Here is a 12,824-nt window from a genome sequence, read left to right on the forward strand (position 1 = left end):
CCACTCGGCGACGTCTTTCATCCCTTCGTGTAGGCAGGTTCTGGCGGTGTCGGGGTCTCTGGTGAGGGAGAGGATCAGCTGGGTGTCGTCGGCGTAAGAGATGATGTTGAGGTTGTGCTGGCGGTCGATGGCTGCGAGAGGTTTCATGTAGATGTTGAAGAGGGTGGGGCTGAGTGAAGATCCTTGCGGGACGCCGCAGATGAATTCGGTGGCCTCGGAGCGAAACGGGGGGAGGCGGACTCTTTGTGTTCTTTCGGCGAGGAACGAGATGATCCACTCCAGTGCCTTCTCTTGGATACCGATGTTGCTGAGGCGCTGGACTAGGGTGCGGTGGCAGACCGTGTCGAACGCAGCGGAGAGGTCCAGGAGGATGAGGGCCACTGTTTCCCCCTTGTCGAGCATCCTTATCCAACGCCTCCAGATCAGAATCCAACGAGACGCACTCCAATGGATCTGCTTCTTCCTGACTGGAAGAACCAAGTCAGTCATCTTGTCACCGTACACGTTGCATTTCGGTGGCCTTGTCTGCTGAGTTCCACGCAGATCTTCCTGGAGCCCGACCCTCTTCAATGCATTCATGATCCCTTTAGCTAGAATCATCCACTCTCATAACATCAACGCCCTCTCCTATCCTGACACACAACTGTCTCTCATGGCCAATACGCCCAGTACCCGGATGAAGTTTTATTCCTGTGTGACTGGAATTGCCCAATGGATGAAGATCAACTGTCTAAAACACTGACAGACTTAAACCGTGATCTTCGGGAAAAGCACATCAGCGTGGGACTCCACCTGGTGGCTACTAAAGATAGGACGAACATCTACCCTCACCACCCATGCCAAGAATGTCAGGATCGTATTAGACAGCAAACCTTGACCCGCCAGATCAACGCAATCACCTCAACATGCTTCAACTCCCTCCACATCCTCTGCAAGACCTTAACGTGGATCCTCACAGAATGCAAAAAGACCGTCACCCATGCACTCATAACGCGCAGACCGGACTACGGCAACGCCCTCGATGCCGGAATCAACAAAACCCTGCTACACAAACTCCAGACCAACCAGAACACCTCAGCCAGACTCGTCCTCTGAATCATATTCTAGTATGGGCACCCTCAAATTTAGAGATGTACAAATAACAGTTTTGTAAATTGGCCAGTGTGACAGAAATTCACAGATGAAAATGTTGTAACAAACAGCATTTTTGTCCTACTCATTTTCAATATTTTGTTATTTCAACACTCAACATCTTTGGGAAAATCTTGAGGGATGTACACATATAACCCCTTTCTGAATTCTGGATTTTGTCTACTTTCATAAATCTGCAGCTTTCCTGGATCCCCCCTGGGTTTCATAGTGGATTCCACCAAAAACTGGAAGAAAGTTGAGAGCACAAAAAATAGGCAAAATGGGCTACAACTGTTGTAAAAAAAATTGTTTTTGTCCCTACAAGCTGGGAAGATGGTGACCTTAGCACAGAAAATGTTCGATGATGACATTTATAGGAAAAAAACTTTCTCTGGAGCACTTTTTCCCTATTTTGCCTATTTTCTGGGTCCCCTCCAGGGGAATCCAAAAACCCTGGGTACCTTTACAATCCCCTGGATGTTAGACATAAGAGGGTGCCAAATTTGCCATGGGTACCTTTTGTGAAAAAAAGTTATGTACCCTAAGCACAAACTACCCAAAATACGTTAAAAGAAAGTGCTCAGCACGTGGGGGAGGGGAGAGAGAAGGGCCAGCATTTAAGGGGTCAATGTGAGCAGTTAACAAACATTTCAGGTAGATTTTTTTTCCAGAGCGAACAATTAGGGGAATTTTTCAGCACAAAACTACTAATCCAAACAAATCTGTGGTATTTGCACATTGGATCTTTCGTTAGTTGAAATGGTTCTTTAAACATGAAGCTCCTGGTTTGATCGGAGTCAATTACAGGGCAGAAGTTACACAACATTGTGAAGACATAGGCAACCCTGAGCACAGGGGGGCAGTAACATGTGTTGTACATGCACATGCAGTGTATGCCTTTGAAATGTTTTATTCATGGGTGAACTTTGGTCCTATAGATGCCGGTACTACGCTTTCCACTCCTACAGAGATGCAGCCGTTCCTACTCAGCCCCAAGCATATCACGACCCTTGTGGACCATTTCACCCTTCCAGTTCATAAGATTGGTTTGTTGGTCACTTAGCCCCCACATACCTCAGAATGTCAGACAGGGTTCCCTAAAGTGGGGTCACCTGATACCGTACTGGCTCTGTACACACAGTGTCCTGTATAGGTTGCTCAGACAGTATGTATTGCAGAACAAAGCAGGCAGAGCGGGTCGAGTGGGACCTGTACCACAGACACAGGGTTCCATACAAGCAATCTGTCCTCGGACTATAAGCGCCACTACGGGCAAAGTGCCCGTAAAAAGCAACAAAACTGCCTTCTGGATCGCTTGCAACACCAACCAGAGGAGCAGCATTGTGGCGATGAGACGTCCCCTTGGAATGGTGCCATCTTCAGAGGCGTACAACACCTGGGAAAGTATCTACACTGCTACGTATGGCACACCCTCATTGGTGGTACTATCTGATGTACTAAGGAAAGTACAAATGAGTACAAGGCTGCACCCTCCCTAGATCTAGGAATGAGATGAGGTATCAACCGTACTACCCATGGCACGACGTCATTGGTGGTACTACCTGATGAACTAAGGAAAGTACAAATGAGTACAAGGCTGCACCCTCCCTAGATCTAGGAATGAGATGAAGTATCAATCGTACTACCTATGGCACGCCGTCATTGACGGTACACCCGATGTACTAAGGAAAGTACAAATGAGTCCAAGGCTGCACCCTCCCTAGATCTAGGAATGAGATGAAGCATCAACCGTACTACCCATGGCGCGCCGTCATTGGCGGTACTACCCGATGTACTAAGGAAAGTACAAATGAGTACAAGGCTGCACCCTCCCTAGATCTAGGAATGAGATGAAGTATCAACCATACTACCCATGGCACGCCGTCATGGGCGGTACTACCCGATGTACTAAGGCAAGAACAAATGAGTACAAGGCTGCACCCTCCCTAGATCTAGGAATGAGATGAAGTATCAACCGTACTACCCATGGCACGCCGTCATGGGCGGTACTACCCGATGTACTAAGGCAAGAACAAATGAGTACAAGGCTGCACCAGCCCCAGATCTAGGAATGAGATGAAGTATTAACCATACTACCCATGGCACGCCCTCATTGGCGGTACTACCTGATGTACTAAGGCAAGAACAAATGAGTACAAGGCTGCACCAGCCCTAGATCTAGGAATGAGATGAGGTATCAACTGTACTACACATGGCACGCCGTCATGGGCGGTACTACCCGATGTACTAAGGAAAGTACAAATGAGTACAAGGCTGCACCAGCCCCAGATCTAGGAATGAGATGAAGTATCAACCGTACTACCCATGGCACGCCGTCATGGGCGGTACTACCCGATGTACTGAGGCAAGAACAAATGAGTACAAGGCTGCACCCTCCCTAGATCTATGAATGAGATGAAGTATCAATCGTACTACCCATGGCACGCCGTCATGGGCGGTACTACCCGATGTACTAAGGCAAGAACAAATGAGTACAAGGCTGCACCCTCCCTAGATCTAGGAATGAGATGAAGTATCAACCGTACTACCCATGGCACGCCGTCATGGGCGGTACTACCCGATGTACTAAGGCAAGAACAAATGAGTACAAGGCTGCACCCCCCCTAGATCTAGGAATGAGATGAGGTATCAACCGTACTACCCATGGCACGCCGTCATGGGCGGTACTACCCGATGTACTGAGGCAAGAACAAATGAGTACAAGGCTGCACCCTCCCTAGATCTATGAATGAGATGAAGTATCAATCGTACTACCCATGGCACGCCGTCATGGGCGGTACTACCCGATGTACTAAGGCAAGAACAAATGAGTACAAGGCTGCACCCTCCCTAGATCTAGGAATGAGATGAAGTATCAACCGTACTACCCATGGCACGCCGTCATGGGCGGTACTACCCGATGTACTAAGGCAAGAACAAATGAGTACCAGGCTGCACCAGCCCCAGATCTAGGAATGAGATGAAGTATTAACCATACTACCCATGGCACGCCCTCATTGGCGGTACTACCTGATGTACTAAGGCAAGAACAAATGAGTACAAGGCTGCACCAGCCCTAGATCTAGGAATGAGATGAGGTATCAACTGTACTACACATGGCACGCCGTCATGGGCGGTACTACCCGATGTACTAAGGAAAGTACAAATGAGTACAAGGCTGCACCAGCCCCAGATCTAGGAATGAGATGAAGTATCAACCGTACTACCCATGGCACGCCGTCATGGGCGGTACTACCCGATGTACTGAGGCAAGAACAAATGAGTACAAGGCTGCACCCTCCCTAGATCTAGGAATGAGATGAAGTATCAACCGTACTACCCATGGCACGCCGTCATGGGCGGTACTACCCGATGTACTAAGGCAAGAACAAATGAGTACAAGGCTGCACCCCCCCTAGATCTAGGAATGAGATGAGGTATCAACCGTACTACCCATGGCACGCCGTCATGGGCGGTACTACCCGATGTACTGAGGCAAGAACAAATGAGTACAAGGCTGCACCCTCCCTAGATCTATGAATGAGATGAAGTATCAATCGTACTACCCATGGCACGCCGTCATGGGCGGTACTACCCGATGTACTAAGGCAAGAACAAATGAGTACAAGGCTGCACCCTCCCTAGATCTAGGAATGAGATGAAGTATCAACCGTACTACCCATGGCACGCCGTCATGGGCGGTACTACCCGATGTACTAAGGCAAGAACAAATGAGTACCAGGCTGCACCAGCCCCAGATCTAGGAATGAGATGAAGTATTAACCATACTACCCATGGCACGCCCTCATTGGCGGTACTACCTGATGTACTAAGGCAAGAACAAATGAGTACAAGGCTGCACCAGCCCTAGATCTAGGAATGAGATGAGGTATCAACTGTACTACACATGGCACGCCGTCATGGGCGGTACTACCCGATGTACTAAGGAAAGTACAAATGAGTACAAGGCTGCACCAGCCCCAGATCTAGGAATGAGATGAAGTATCAACCGTACTACCCATGGCACGCCGTCATGGGCGGTACTACCCGATGTACTGAGGCAAGAACAAATGAGTACAAGGCTGCACCCTCCCTAGATCTAGGAATGAGATGAAGTATCAACCGTACTACCCATGGCACGCCGTCATGGGCGGTACTACCCGATGTACTAAGGCAAGAACAAATGAGTACAAGGCTGCACCCCCCCTAGATCTAGGAATGAGATGAGGTATCAACTGTACTACACATGGCACGCCGTCATGGGCGGTACTACCCGATGTACTAAGGAAAGTACAAATGAGTACAAGGCTGCACCAGCCCCAGATCTAGGAATGAGATGAAGTATCAACCGTACTACCCATGGCACGCCGTCATGGGCGGTACTACCCGATGTACTGAGGCAAGAACAAATGAGTACAAGGCTGCACCCTCCCTAGATCTAGGAATGAGATGAAGTATCAACCGTACTACCCATGGCACGCCGTCATGGGCGGTACTACCCGATGTACTAAGGCAAGAACAAATGAGTACAAGGCTGCACCCCCCCTAGATCTAGGAATGAGATGAGGTATCAATCGTACTACCCATGGCACGCCGTCATGGGCGGTACTACCCGATGTACTAAGGCAAGAACAAATGAGTACCAGGCTGCACCAGCCCCAGATCTAGGAATGAGATGAAGTATTAACCATACTACCCATGGCACGCCCTCATTGGCGGTACTACCTGATGTACTAAGGCAAGAACAAATGAGTACAAGGCTGCACCAGCCCTAGATCTAGGAATGAGATGAGGTATCAACTGTACTACACATGGCACGCCGTCATGGGCGGTACTACCCGATGTACTAAGGAAAGTACAAATGAGTACAAGGCTGCACCAGCCCCAGATCTAGGAATGAGATGAAGTATCAACCGTACTACCCATGGCACGCCGTCATGGGCGGTACTACCCGATGTACTGAGGCAAGAACAAATGAGTACAAGGCTGCACCCTCCCTAGATCTAGGAATGAGATGAAGTATCAACCGTACTACCCATGGCACGCCGTCATGGGCGGTACTACCCGATGTACTAAGGCAAGAACAAATGAGTACAAGGCTGCACCCCCCCTAGATCTAGGAATGAGATGAGGTATCAACTGTACTACACATGGCACGCCGTCATGGGCGGTACTACCCGATGTACTAAGGAAAGTACAAATGAGTACAAGGCTGCACCAGCCCCAGATCTAGGAATGAGATGAAGTATCAACCGTACTACCCATGGCACGCCGTCATGGGCGGTACTACCCGATGTACTGAGGCAAGAACAAATGAGTACAAGGCTGCACCCTCCCTAGATCTAGGAATGAGATGAAGTATCAACCGTACTACCCATGGCACGCCGTCATGGGCGGTACTACCCGATGTACTAAGGCAAGAACAAATGAGTACAAGGCTGCACCCCCCCTAGATCTAGGAATGAGATGAGGTATCAACCGTACTACCCATGGCACGCCGTCATGGGCGGTACTACCCGATGTACTGAGGCAAGAACAAATGAGTACAAGGCTGCACCCTCCCTAGATCTATGAATGAGATGAAGTATCAATCGTACTACCCATGGCACGCCGTCATGGGCGGTACTACCCGATGTACTAAGGCAAGAACAAATGAGTACCAGGCTGCACCAGCCCCAGATCTAGGAATGAGATGAAGTATCAACCGTACTACCCATGGCACGCCGTCATGGGCGGTACTACCCGATGTACTGAGGCAAGAACAAATGAGTACAAGGCTGCACCCCCCCTAGATCTAGGAATGAGATGAGGTATCAACTGTACTACACATGGCACGCCGTCATGGGCGGTACTACCCGATGTACTAAGGAAAGTACAAATGAGTACAAGGCTGCACCAGCCCCAGATCTAGGAATGAGATGAAGTATCAACCGTACTACCCATGGCACGCCGTCATGGGCGGTACTACCCGATGTACTGAGGCAAGAACAAATGAGTACAAGGCTGCACCCTCCCTAGATCTAGGAATGAGATGAAGTATCAACCGTACTACCCATGGCACGCCGTCATGGGCGGTACTACCCGATGTACTAAGGCAAGAACAAATGAGTACAAGGCTGCACCCCCCCTAGATCTAGGAATGAGATGAGGTATCAACCGTACTACCCATGGCACGCCGTCATGGGCGGTACTACCCGATGTACTGAGGCAAGAACAAATGAGTACAAGGCTGCACCCTCCCTAGATCTATGAATGAGATGAAGTATCAATCGTACTACCCATGGCACGCCGTCATGGGCGGTACTACCCGATGTACTAAGGCAAGAACAAATGAGTACCAGGCTGCACCAGCCCCAGATCTAGGAATGAGATGAAGTATCAACCGTACTACCCATGGCACGCCGTCATGGGCGGTACTACCCGATGTACTGAGGCAAGAACAAATGAGTACAAGGCTGCACCCCCCCTAGATCTAGGAATGAGATGAGGTATCAACTGTACTACACATGGCACGCCGTCATGGGCGGTACTACCCGATGTACTAAGGAAAGTACAAATGAGTACAAGGCTGCACCAGCCCCAGATCTAGGAATGAGATGAAGTATCAACCGTACTACCCATGGCACGCCGTCATGGGCGGTACTACCCGATGTACTGAGGCAAGAACAAATGAGTACAAGGCTGCACCCTCCCTAGATCTAGGAATGAGATGAAGTATCAACCGTACTACCCATGGCACGCCGTCATGGGCGGTACTACCCGATGTACTAAGGCAAGAACAAATGAGTACAAGGCTGCACCCCCCCTAGATCTAGGAATGAGATGAGGTATCAACCGTACTACCCATGGCACGCCGTCATGGGCGGTACTACCCGATGTACTAAGGAAAGTACAAATGAGTACAAGGCTGCACCAGCCCCAGATCTAGGAATGAGATGAAGTATCAACCGTACTACCCATGGCACGCCGTCATGGGCGGTACTACCCGATGTACTGAGGCAAGAACAAATGAGTACAAGGCTGCACCCTCCCTAGATCTATGAATGAGATGAAGTATCAATCGTACTACCCATGGCACGCCGTCATGGGCGGTACTACCTGATGTACTAAGGCAAGAACAAATGAGTACAAGGCTGCACCCCCCCTAGATCTAGGAATGAGATGAGGTATCAACCGTACTACCCATGGCACGCCGTCATGGGCGGTACTACCCGATGTACTAAGGAAAGTACAAATGAGTACAAGGCTGCACCAGCCCCAGATCTAGGAATGAGATGAGGTATCAACCGTACTACCCATGGCACGCCGTCATGGGCGGTACTACCCGATGTACTGAGGCAAGAACAAATGAGTACAAGGCTGCACCCTCCCTAGATCTATGAATGAGATGAAGTATCAATCGTACTACCCATGGCACGCCGTCATGGGCGGTACTACCTGATGTACTAAGGCAAGAACAAATGAGTACAAGGCTGCACCCCCCCTAGATCTAGGAATGAGATGAGGTATCAACCGTACTACCCATGGCAGGCCGTCATGGGCGGTACTACCCGATGTACTAAGGAAAGTACAAATGAGTACAAGGCTGCACCAGCCCCAGATCTAGGAATGAGATGAGGTATCAACCGTACTACCCATGGCACGCCGTCATGGGCGGTACTACCCGATGTACTAAGGAAAGTACAAATGAGTACAAGGCTGCACCAGCCCCAGATCTAGGAATGAGATGAAGTATCAACCGTACTACCCATGGCACGCCGTCATGGGCGGTACTACCCGATGTACTAAGGCAAGAACAAATGAGTACAAGGCTGCACCAGCCCTAGATCTATGAATGAAAAGAAGTATCAATCGTACTACCCATGGCACTACCTGATGTACTAAGGCAGAGGTCTTCAAACTGGGGGGCTCGCCCCCCTGGGGCTCCGTGGATGCATTCCCAGGGGGGGGGGCGCCAATGTCTCCGTAAAGACTTGTAAATCTTGTAAATAGAGATGGCCTGGAAGCGCGAACTTGTTTATTTGTCCTGTTCTACGCTATCATTTGCATGCAGCCAAAGGCCATAAAAAAGCATGAGGACTGTGATTACAAGTGTAATGGCGAAGAGGTCCGTTACTAGCATGCCAGGAACAACATTTTTCAGTACCTCGTTTGATGTGTTATTCTGTGGAAAAGGATGAAATCTAAGCTGGTTAGTGCAATCACTTCAGCTTGGTGCAGTGGGGAATAGTGACTTTTGTTTTTATAGTGCTACAAGCTACCTGTCTTTGCCAGAAAGTACTGTGAATGTGTCAATGTTGTATAATTTTATTACACACAGCATGAGACAGGCTGCAGCAAAAGATTTAGGCCCAGATTTACAAAGACTTTGTATCAGGTTTGTGTTACTTTTTTTAACAGAAACTTGACGCAAAGTGTGTTGGTATTTACAATCCAGCGTTAATCCCGATTTGGCTTGGATTGTACCTAAACATTATGCAGGTCTGTGCAGCAACGCTCTTGGACCCAGATTTACTCATGCTTTGCAACAGGTTTGCTTTACTTTTGTAATGTAAACCTGATGCAGAGTGTTACACTGGGATTTACTATCCAAAGCAAGTCAGGAATGACATTGGATAGTTTGCATCAAAGGGGTGTTCCATTGTTAGCGCATGGGTGTCTTTACAAAAAAGACACTTGGGCTCATATTCCTTGATAGCAAATGGAACCATTGCTGCAGAGGGGACAATGTGAGGGAACAATTTTTTGTGTGAAAGGGATAGAGGGCCTATGTTAAGATTGGAGTGATGGCTAGGCATGGTGGGGAAGGGGTGAAAGAGGCACACAAGACAGACTACTACTACAGGAAAGAAGCTATCATTAGTGAAGCAAGTGGTGTTGCATTGGGGCTGATGAGTGTGTGAAGCTCACAACTCTCCCAATTTTGGGGAGCAGTGTTTGTTGATCATATTCTGTTTTTGGTTCAAGCATTTACTCTCTTATAAGTCTCATATTACTGTACATTAGGAGCTACAGAAAAAGTACCCCATAAACTGTCTCAAACCTCTGTGCTTCTCCCTGTGGTTCCAGCTCCTGCAGTTCTTTTCATAAATTTTTGAAAGGGGGGGCCCAAGTTCAAAATAGTTTGCTTAGGGGGCTCAGCGCAGCAAAGTTTGAAGACCTCTGTACTAAGGCAAGAACAGCCCGGAAAAAAAGACCACATCTCAGACCCGAGGTCCCCGGATAGAAGAGCCAAGCTCAGCCCCAGGGCCCCCAGATATAAGAGCTGAGCTCAGCCCCAGGGGCCCCGGATAGAAGAGCCCAGCTCAGCCCCAGGGGCCCCGGGATAGAAAAGCCTAGCTCAGCCCCAGGCCCCCCCCGGATAGAAGAGCCCAGCTCAGCCCCAGTTGCCCCCCGGATAGAAGAGCCCAGCTCAGCCCCAGGACCCTCGGATAGAAGAGCCCAGCTCAGCCCCAGGGGCCCCGGGATAGAAAAGCCTAGCTCAGCCCCAGGGGCCCCCCGGATAGAAGAGCCCAGCTCAGCCCCAGGGCCCCCAGATAGAAGAGTCCAGCTCAGCCCCAGGGGCCTCTGAATAGAAGGGCCCAGATCAGCCCCAGTGGCCCCCGGATAGAAAAGCCCAGCTCAGCTCAGCCCCAGGGCCCCCAGATAGAAGAGTCCAGCTCAGCCCCAGGGGCCTCCGGATAGAAGGGCCCAGATCAGCCCGAGGGGCCCCCGGATAGAAGAGCCCAGCTCAGCTCAGCCCCAGGGCCCCCCCCTGATAGAAGTGCCCAGCTCAGCCCCCAGATAAAAGAGCCCAGCTCAGCCCCAGGGGCCCCCGGATAGAAGGGCCCTGCTCAGCCCCAGGGGCCCCGGATAGAAGAGCCCAGCTCAGCCCCAGGGGCCCCCCAGATAGAAGAGCCCAGCTCAGCCCCAGGGCCCCCAGATAGAAGAACCGAGCTCAGCCCCAGGGGCCCCCGGATAGAAGAGTCCAACTCAGCCCCAGGGGCCCGAGATAGAAGAGCTCACCTCCGCCCCAGGGGCCCCGGATAAAAGAGCGCAGCTCAGCCCCAAGGCCCCCGGATAGAAGAACCCAGCTCAGCCCCAGGGGCCCCCAGATAGAAGAGCCCAGCTCAGCCCCAGGGGCCTCGGGATAGAAGAGCCAAGCTCAGCCCCAGGGGCCCCTGGATACAAGAGCCCAGCTCAACCCCAGGGGCCCCGGATAGAAGAGCCCAGCTCCACCTCAGGGACCTGGATAGAAGAGCCCAGCTCAGCCCCAGGGGCTCCGGATAGAAGAGCCCATCTCATCCCCAGGGCCCCGGATAGAAGAGCCTAGCTCAGCCCCAGAGGCGTCCGGATAGACGAGCCCATCTCAGCCCCAGGGGCCCCCGGATAGAAGAGACCAGCTCAGCCCCAGGACCCCCGAATAGAAGAGCCCAGCTCAGCCCCAGGGCCCCCGGATAGAAGAGCCCAGCTCAGCCCACCAGGGCCCCTGGATAGAGGAGCCTAGCACAGCCCCAGAGGCCCCCAGATAGATATCCCCAGCTCAACCCCAGGGGCCCCGGATAGAAGAGCCCACCTCAGCCCCGGGGTCCCCAGATATAAGAGCCGAGCTCAGCCCCAGGGCCCCCAGATAGAAGAGCCCAGCTCAGCCCCAGGGGCCCCCGGATAGAAGAGCCCAGCTCAGCCCCAGGGGCCCCTGGATAAAAGAGCCTAGCTCAGCCCCAGGGGCCCCCCGGATAGAAGAGCCCAGCTCAGCCCCAGGCCCCCGGATAGAAGAGCCCAGGTCAGCCCCAGGGGCCCCTGGATAGAAGAGCCCACCTCAGCCCCGGGGTCCCCAGATATAAGAGCCTAGCTCAGCTCCAGGGGCCCCCGGATAGAAGAGCCCAGCTCAGCCCCAGGGGCCTCCGGATAGAAGAGCCCAGCTCAGCCCCTGGGGCCCCAGATAGAAGAGCCCAGCTCAGCCCCAGGGGCCCCGGATAGAAGAGCCCAGCTCAGCCCCAGGACCCCCGGATAGAAGAGCCCAGCTCAGCCCCAGGGGCCTCCGGATAGAAGGGCCGTGATCAGCCCCAGGGGCCCCGGATAGAAGAGCCCAGCTCAGCCCCAGGGGCCCCCGGATAGAAGAGCCCAACTCAGCCCGGCTCCTGCAGAGATTCCCTCCAGGATTATTCAGTCTATTTCTACAAACACAGCAGAAGGTGCTGACAATCTCCTACCTGAGCAGAGACCTGTGCAGACGTGTCCAGGCTCTCTCCTCCTCCTGGGGGCCGGGGGGAGGGGCAGATCTGGGGTCTGAGGAGGGCAGATCAGGGGTCTGAGGGGGGATCTGCAGATGAAGGTAGCTGCTCACCAGACAGGGCTCCTTCCTCCTGAGAGAGAGGTAAGAAGTGATGTCAGCATTTGCTGCTGGTGCTGTCTCTGCCGCCGCTGACCCGGAAGAGGAAACCCTTCTCCTTTCATCCAATGTGCAGCTCAGCGGATTCATCAGCAGACCCTCTGGTGGCCGCTGACGGAACCGCCGCCTCCAGCAGGGAAACAAGCATTGGCGCCTGTAAACACACAGACATGGGTGTTATGGGAAACAAGCATTGGCTCCTGTAAAGACACAGACATGGGTGTTATGGGAAACAAGCATTGGCTCCTGTAAACACACAGACATGGATGTTATGGGAAACAAGCATTGCCGCCTGTAAACACACAAACATGGGTGTTATGGG

General features: G+C 51.8%; 1 long non-coding RNA gene across 1 annotated transcript in view; it reads right to left on the reverse strand.

Annotated features, from left to right (window-relative positions):
• LOC144806254 (uncharacterized) overlaps nucleotides 1-12,470 on the reverse strand; it is a 62,005-nt gene extending 49,535 nt beyond the window's left edge. The window contains exon 1 of the long non-coding RNA XR_013605743.1: nucleotides 12,324-12,470. This is a non-coding gene — a long non-coding RNA (uncharacterized LOC144806254). The remainder of the gene's footprint in view (nucleotides 1-12,323) is intronic.
• Nucleotides 12,471-12,824: the final 354 nt, after the last annotated feature.

Source organism: Lissotriton helveticus, assembly GCF_964261635.1.
Source record: "Lissotriton helveticus chromosome 1_1 unlocalized genomic scaffold, aLisHel1.1 SUPER_1_unloc_57, whole genome shotgun sequence".
NCBI classification, from domain to species: domain Eukaryota; kingdom Metazoa; phylum Chordata; class Amphibia; order Caudata; family Salamandridae; genus Lissotriton; species Lissotriton helveticus.